This window comes from Dysidea avara, chromosome 6, assembly GCF_963678975.1.
Source record: "Dysidea avara chromosome 6, odDysAvar1.4, whole genome shotgun sequence".
Lineage (NCBI taxonomy): Eukaryota > Metazoa > Porifera > Demospongiae > Dictyoceratida > Dysideidae > Dysidea > Dysidea avara.
Window position 1 is genome coordinate 8,160,664 of NC_089277.1, and position 7,518 is coordinate 8,168,181.

The 7,518-nt window shown below is 39.2% G+C and overlaps 1 long non-coding RNA gene across 4 annotated transcripts; it reads right to left on the bottom strand.

Annotated features, from left to right (window-relative positions):
• Positions 1-1,012: 1,012 nt before the first annotated feature.
• On the bottom strand, positions 1,013-2,530 carry LOC136257769 (uncharacterized). 4 transcript variants are annotated; one of them, XR_010702147.1, is made up of 7 exons: positions 1,865-2,530; positions 1,679-1,819; positions 1,582-1,632; positions 1,437-1,521; positions 1,336-1,382; positions 1,246-1,265; positions 1,013-1,188 (listed from the first exon to the last, which is right to left on the bottom strand). It is a non-coding gene; the product is annotated as an uncharacterized lncRNA (long non-coding RNA). The 4 variants fall into 4 exon arrangements; XR_010702144.1 differs by having other exon boundaries at positions 1,246-1,286; XR_010702146.1 differs by lacking the exon at positions 1,246-1,265 and having other exon boundaries at positions 1,013-1,168.
• Between the last annotated feature and the right edge of the window lie 4,988 nt (positions 2,531-7,518).

The window sequence follows — 7,518 nt, forward strand, 5'->3', positions numbered from 1 at the left end:
GCCTACTGGTACAAGCAGGCCTGGGTACATCTACACATGAACAAAAACGGACATTCAATGTACCTTAAGTAAAGTAGTCCAGCTGTTACAAGCACTACAAGAGGATACCATAATAAGTAAAGTGTTTGTTAGTGTTACCAACTTACACTTCCTACGATAGTCAATGGAAGAATCTAATGACAGTATAATTATGACAATGATCCTGTAGTGGTGTAGATATTAGAACTGTGGTATGTATGTACAATAGTGTAACCTCTCTATAATGGACAATTTGGGAATGAAATTGCAGCCAATATGTTGACATGTCAGAGTTAAAGCACTCAGTGCCGCGTGTGTGTACGGAAAATACAGTACGACGGGTGCGTGTCGAGAGGCTAATACAGCACGAGGCGAAGCCGAGTGCTGTATTTGCCTCGAGACACCCCCCGAGTACTGCATTTTTCGTACACACAAGCAAGGCGGTGCTTTAAGTGTTATATTGTACTTCCTGGTCGCTTCTGGCTCGGAGCGATTTTCTCTAGTACTCAAACTGCTGGGATTTTCGGTGATAAGGATATCAGTAAGTGTTCATATAATCTATTTCTAGTCGTAGAACAAACTAATAGGATTGGTTTGGCTAGTTTTAGTGATTTACAATGTTACGCACGTGATCAATCGTGTTGTCTTAGTGGAGTCATGTTTAAAAGTTCTGTGATCAGACGTTCAGTAAGTGTTTATACAATCTATTCCTAGCCATAGAACGAACTCGTAGGATTAGTTTGGCTGGTTTTAGCGATTTACGGTGTGTTGTTTACATAACATTCCACAAATAAATTCTCCGCATAGCTAACTGTACTGTATTTGTCCAATTAGCTGCGTAACTGTACTGTACACTGTTAAAACAGTTGGCTGCATATCACACCAAAGTGTGTATGATATGCCTCCTCGCACCGAGCACACCATTCTCTGTGTGTATTACTGACCATTTTACCTAATGTATGTATCGCACACCATTATTGTGGTATGATCTGTATCCATTTAAATACTGTACAATTAGAAATGTACATTTTGAAATATCATCAATTACAATTATTGTTCCAGGGTTTCAAGTCTTGTTAATCCAACAGAAATCAATAATGTGAAGATGAACGGTAACCATGGGAACTGCAACCATCAGTTTCTCCTATTTCTGTAACCAATGTTGCAAGTCTATAGGGTAGTATGATACTGTAAACAAATGAAACCAATAAAGAATGTTCTTATCACAGTTGTCAGTAATAAACATCCTTCAGCAGCAACGTATAATTCTGTCAATAAGTATTGTATATATTGTACAGTACATACATATGGACATACCTCAATAATGTCTATATGACTGCACCAAATCAGTTATAGTGTTCCGACTGTGAATTCAAGTTGAGAATACATTACACATTATTATATTTTACAATTTTTACCATGTTTGGTAGTCTGACCATCAATTCTGTAGCAGTACATACTTGTATCAGTCTATCACTGCATGCTATGTCGACGTCACTGGAACTACAAAGGATAGAGTAAGACCATTGATGAACTCGGCCTCAGAGAGACTTTTGTACGTACCATCACTCTATCCTGTCACTTCTGTCTACTGCTGCTTCTCTGCCACCTTGTCTACATGAAAACTATAAGCTAAAGCAAGTAGCACAGTGTTACCAACCTGTCATCCATCACGACGAGCCAGCGGAGCCCAGCAAATGTGAATGGCTACTCGACTTAGGCATATAATCGGCTTTGGCATAGTAGGCACTAGCACAAACGAACCATCAGCACATGGACGACAAATGAAGTCCGTAGTTGCCTACAAAGGTAACAGTTAAACAATTACAGAAAACAGTGAACAAACCCCAGCTGGTATTCATTAGTCGATGCCGGCGTAGCTCCGACCGTCTTTCACCACCACCGGCCATGAAGCAACCAGACTTTTAGCAGCCTCACTCTTTGCGTAGGTAGCTACACAAACTTTTAACTTCAACGGTTGTTAACAGAAGCAGCTGCCTCAAAGTACCGTTGCCTAGTTATGACATCCTCACGTCAGTGATATGGTGATAATTAAATAGAACTTTTTGGATGGAACGTTTAACCTGGTCTAATTTGATGACTGCTTAAACATCTTTGCGTCTGTTTCCTGACCATATATCTAACTTCGTCGTAAGCCGAGGGATAGTGCGATATATAATGTAGCGTGTCGTACAGTATCTCCGAGTGTCAGATGTCCTCAAGTTGGATTTCCTGTATGCTTTACTTATCAGCGTAGCAACCACTTGGAAGTCGCTTGCACAGAGCTTATATACAGAGCAGAGACTACCACTAAGAATGATAAATGCATCACAAAGAAGTTTACTACAGGTATAGCTATACAGTATTCATACAGTATTTTAAGAATTTTCATCCTGATCATTGTGGCTACCTTAATGCAGATAAAGGTTTGCCATCAGGACTGCCCAGAAGCAATACAGGCCCAACAGTACACACCTCAAACAAGCTGAGACCTGCCCCAGTTGCCCCCCTCTCTGGGCGGATTTTTTTTTGGGCCCACTTTGACTTAGAAAATTTTTCACTTATTGTGAACTTACTGTTTTCATTTGTTTTACGGAGTCACGTTCTTCGGTTGAATGGCATGACATAGCCGGGCAATGTACTCCTCACAATATTGTGAACTCTATAGACAGCTACGTGGGTGAACATTTCCTTCCTCAGCAAGGCACGTCTTCTCGCAACACGTGGCCATGGGATGACTGCATGAGGCCAGGCTAGCTGGGAGTGAAGGAATGAAGGCTACTCGTAAGAATGTGTCACAAATAGTGGCTTGTGAAATTGAATATAGTCTATGTGGTGTGACAGTTTAAACTGCAATTGTTGGTTAGTTGCATGCTCTGAGACCACAAGAGTAGCTATCTGGCTTGCACGTGGATGTCATGGGTTAAGTTTGTGACCCTAGTAGTTCGTTTGTTTGATTGAAATAATATCTAATCATGTCAGTGAAGTGGAATTATAATTAGCAGGGCTGCCAAGAAAATTTAGGGGGTCTGCATGTGGTTAATCAAGAATGTGGGGCCCTATAACTACAGTTACTGTAGCTTTGGGACCTGGGGCCTAGGGAAAATTTCCCCAGTTTCCCCCCCTGTCGGCGGTCCTGATGATTAGCATCACTCCGCTGGTATTTGCATCAACTGGGTTAATGGGAACAGAAGTACTCTCACTTTTGCTATAGCTACATGAGAAACTGCGATAAAATCAATACTAATAATGACTGCCTGCCAACCTGCAAAATTGGAAGTCTTTAAAATAGAAATCTATTACAACAAGCCTATTGCAAGATGTAGTAGCAATGGGAAGGGAAAGTGCTTATCAAAATAGCCTTACAAGATACTCTATAGAGCAGCCATTTTACTCTGATAAATTAGTCTGAAATTTTTGTCAAACTGCCAGGTCACTACTAGAGGGATAAAAACTTTATGAAATGTAATATTAATTTGGTATGGCCTAATTGTGGTCACCTACCTATTTTGATTAAGGAAGGGCACAAATGGTGGATTCAACATTGCTTTCATTGACCCGTTATTGGTGTTGACAAGAAGAGTTGCATATAGTAACATTAGCAATGTGGAAATGGATTTGTCCGCTTGCTGCTCATTCCTCTGATAAAAATTTGCTAAAGTGAAGCTTGTGGTGGTTATAGACGAAAGCTCTAAAGTATATACCTACCATTAATCATTTGTGAAGTAAAATTTATTGCCTGGTAATTTTATGCAATACAAATGTTTTTGAATTTATCATTTTTAATAATTATAGGTGCACCCAATAATCATATCAGCTGTTGAAAATACCCTGTCGGCTTTGTTTGTATCAGGTTGAAAAATGTAGTGAACAAGCAGCAGATATAGCTGTACAAGTTTCTGTAGAGGTATGTACATACATTCTTGAACGTCATACAGTGGTATCCTAAACACATACACTGTATATTTACGTGTACAGAATTTTGGTTTCACACTATTCCATTTAGATCATTGTTGAAGAAAATGTTTCTTTCAGTTTATCATATCAATTACCAAATTGGTTTGAGAATAATAGTTAATGTTGATAGTTCAACATAATAATAATGACAAAAAGTCCTATCGTTGCATTTTGAATTATTGTACTGGCAATTTCACCAACATGCATTGGGACTACTACTAAATTGCTGTATATGTGCCCAAGTTTTGCCTCAGACCTCACTTAATTAGCTATTTCACAGGCCTGACCAACCCATATTTTGTGTAGATTAAAATACAGTATATAATTTCTTGCCTATGTAATACTCTGATGAAGTCCGACCCAGTGATTCTGTACCCCACAATATGGTAGCTAGCTAGTCTGGACAAGTACACTAGTTTCTGGAATCTGGACTCCATTCTAGCAATATATGCTTCCAAAGCTCCTTTCATGCAAGGCTACCAAATGTGAGAAAATCTGCAGGCAAATTCTTGCTGCCTGGACAATTTAAAAAGTAATAAAATCAATATGTGGTTAAGTACCTATTAAATGCATACATTAATAAGTTTTGTGTAGCGTTTTATAATACGCACTATAGCAGTAGTTGTAAACACCATTACTATAGTCAAGTATGTACACAAAGACCATTCATTGCCTCAAACTTCCATTGATTGACAATAGTCCCTTCAAGAAGTTGGAACTTAAAAGGAGGGACACCACCAGGAGTTGAGTCTGTGGCTTAATTTGGTGCAACATGGGAAAATTCACCATGCTCAGATATGGTAAGGATTAACAGACCAAGAGCTTTCTTGATTTTATGGGTGGTGCATGATGCAAGGTCGTTCTTAGTTGATGCAGTGATTTGTCATATTCCATTTATATTAATGTAGGGTGTGCAAAATTCTTTAATACACACTTCACTTTTCTTTTTGTGCATTGCCCCTCTATGTGGACATGACAAGTATGCAAATATAGCGAAAACACCAAGTGGCTTCCTTCAATATAGTTGAGTGAGTAATGTCGGTCTCAAACTCAGTTAAGATGACCTTCATGATCCTATCAATAAGACCACCTCATTACAGTGACTATGTCAAGCAGGTCCCAAACATAGCTAAGGTGTACTTCATGATCTCATCAATAAGACCACCTCATTACAGCAAGCTGGCCCCAAACATAGCTAAGGTACTTCATGACCTCATTAATAAGACCATCTCATTATAGTGACCATGTCAAGTAGGTCCCAAAAACATAGGTATACTTTATGACCTCATAAATAAGTAATTATTGACACCATTCCAAAAGTGGCCACATTCTATACTACACAGATTTCAGGACTCTGTAATTCTGGAAGTAAAATTAAATTTTCAAAATACCTGCACATGCATCATTTAAAGTAGCAACCACCAAACCATTCAGTCATGCAATTAAACTTCCCATCTACACCAGTGAGACTAGCTACCTCTCTGCTGCTGTAATAGGTTGTAGTGTGACAGACCTTGCATATTCATATTCCTGGCTCAGTCTTGCCACATATATAAATCCTTGACTAGAAGCTGTCTATATTTAAACAAACTAGGACTGAACACCTAAGTGATATGATTTACACTGTAGGTAGTAGTTGTAACAATACACATTGACAAACATGCCACACACTTTGTTGAAGTATACCCATGTAAATGTTTCTGGCAAGTGGAATGCATTGAATTTCACAAATCAGATTATTCATGGCATTATTCTTATGGCAAAATGTATGTGTATCTTGAGTACTAATTTTACTATCCAAATACCAAAGTACTTAAGAAGCTACTACTATATCTGAGTATTCACTACTAATTAATTAAAAGTATCACTTTTTAAATCAGATATTTCAATCACTGATCCCACTTCATACATGCATGCACATTTAAAGGATTTGTATATGTGTAGGACGGGTGTGAGGTTTAGCTGGGCTACATTCTTGGAAAGACTTTTACAAGATCTGGTAGTAAGCTTTGAGGTTTAAAAGGCTTCTACTGCATAGATTGAAAGGTCTAATTTTGGTCAATTGCTGCTCTGGTATCTTACTATGCTGTGCACTTTACACTAGCCATCATAGCTACAGTAAACCTTTATAATGTGCCACTCATCAAGATAGTAACCACAGAGGACTTGCAGCGTGATGTAATTCATCGTAATTGCTAAGCAACCGTAGCTGTTGGGCAATGTTTCGGGACAGTGTTATGGCTGAAAAACACTTTCTCAGGATTTGATAGACTGTAATGAAGCGAATCAGTGTTGAGTTGTGTTGTACGTAAATACCACCCAGCTCGTTAAAAAAGGCGAAGAAGTTAGAATTGGTAAGTAATGTATCGAAATTTAAGGATGAGGAAATGACAATCCTAAGGAGTAGGGTGCTCAGCTACCATTATTACAGGTTGACAAACAGGTGGTGGTACACAATTGAATACTGTACCATTTCTAAGATCGTCTTTGATTTGTTCAGTTGCAGTATTCATAGTCACCTATTTCACAAGGCCAATGATAAGATATTCTATTTCGAAACCAGCCCCACTTCCCAGTGCCACTATAACCAGCGCTTAGTGAATAAATCTCGTTACCTTCATTCTGACCCAATATGCGCCATAGAAAGTTGTCCCGAAACATGTCCGCCTAGCAACTGTTGTTTCATGCGTGCAAATCCTCTATTACACACTGATGGCTGATGCAACAAACAGTGTCAAACTATAGCAGTATTCTGAGGTGTCTGAATAGAGCAGTTCCACTATAGTACGGCTATGTAGAGGTGTCCGATTAGAGCACAAACTGCTCTAATTGGACACCCCTGAATCCAGAATACCAACTACTGAGTAGCTGGATACAATGACTGACATCTACTAAACTGAGACACTCAATCGTGCAGTCTCAAAGCAAATAATTGCATTTTAACTGTCACACCATGTACATCAGCTTCACAGTGCTCACTACCTTACAAATAGTAGCCTTCATTCCCGGCTTTACTCATTCAGGCTTCAATCGATCTTGTCACAGTCGTGTGACAACATGTCTTGTTGAGGATAGTCTCGCGGTGCCCGACCCTAAAAGTGGGTCTGGTGAAACTGTGTTAGGGTTGGGCGCCGCGAGACTATGTTGAGGAGGGAAATGTTCACCTACGTAGTTGTCTGTAGAGTTCAAAACATCGCTTGAGGAATAGATTTTGATGTGCCATTCTGTGCCATATTCAACCCGAGATTCAATCTGGTCCGAGATCTGGTCAAACCAATTTGACTTTCCGTAAAACAAATAAAAACGGTAAGTTCACAAAATGTGAAAAATTTTCTAAGTCAAAGTGGGCCCAAAAAAAAAATTCGCCCTCTCTGGGTGACTCAGTTTATCATGAAATACATCACCAAGCTCAACAGTGGTTGTCCTAAACCATAATGTCTGAACAAGAGAATTAGCTATCTAATATTTTGCTTAGTTTTTGCATGCCAGATGGGAGTGCCATGCATAAGGTGAACACCTGGAATGAATGGTCTGCAACTTCTT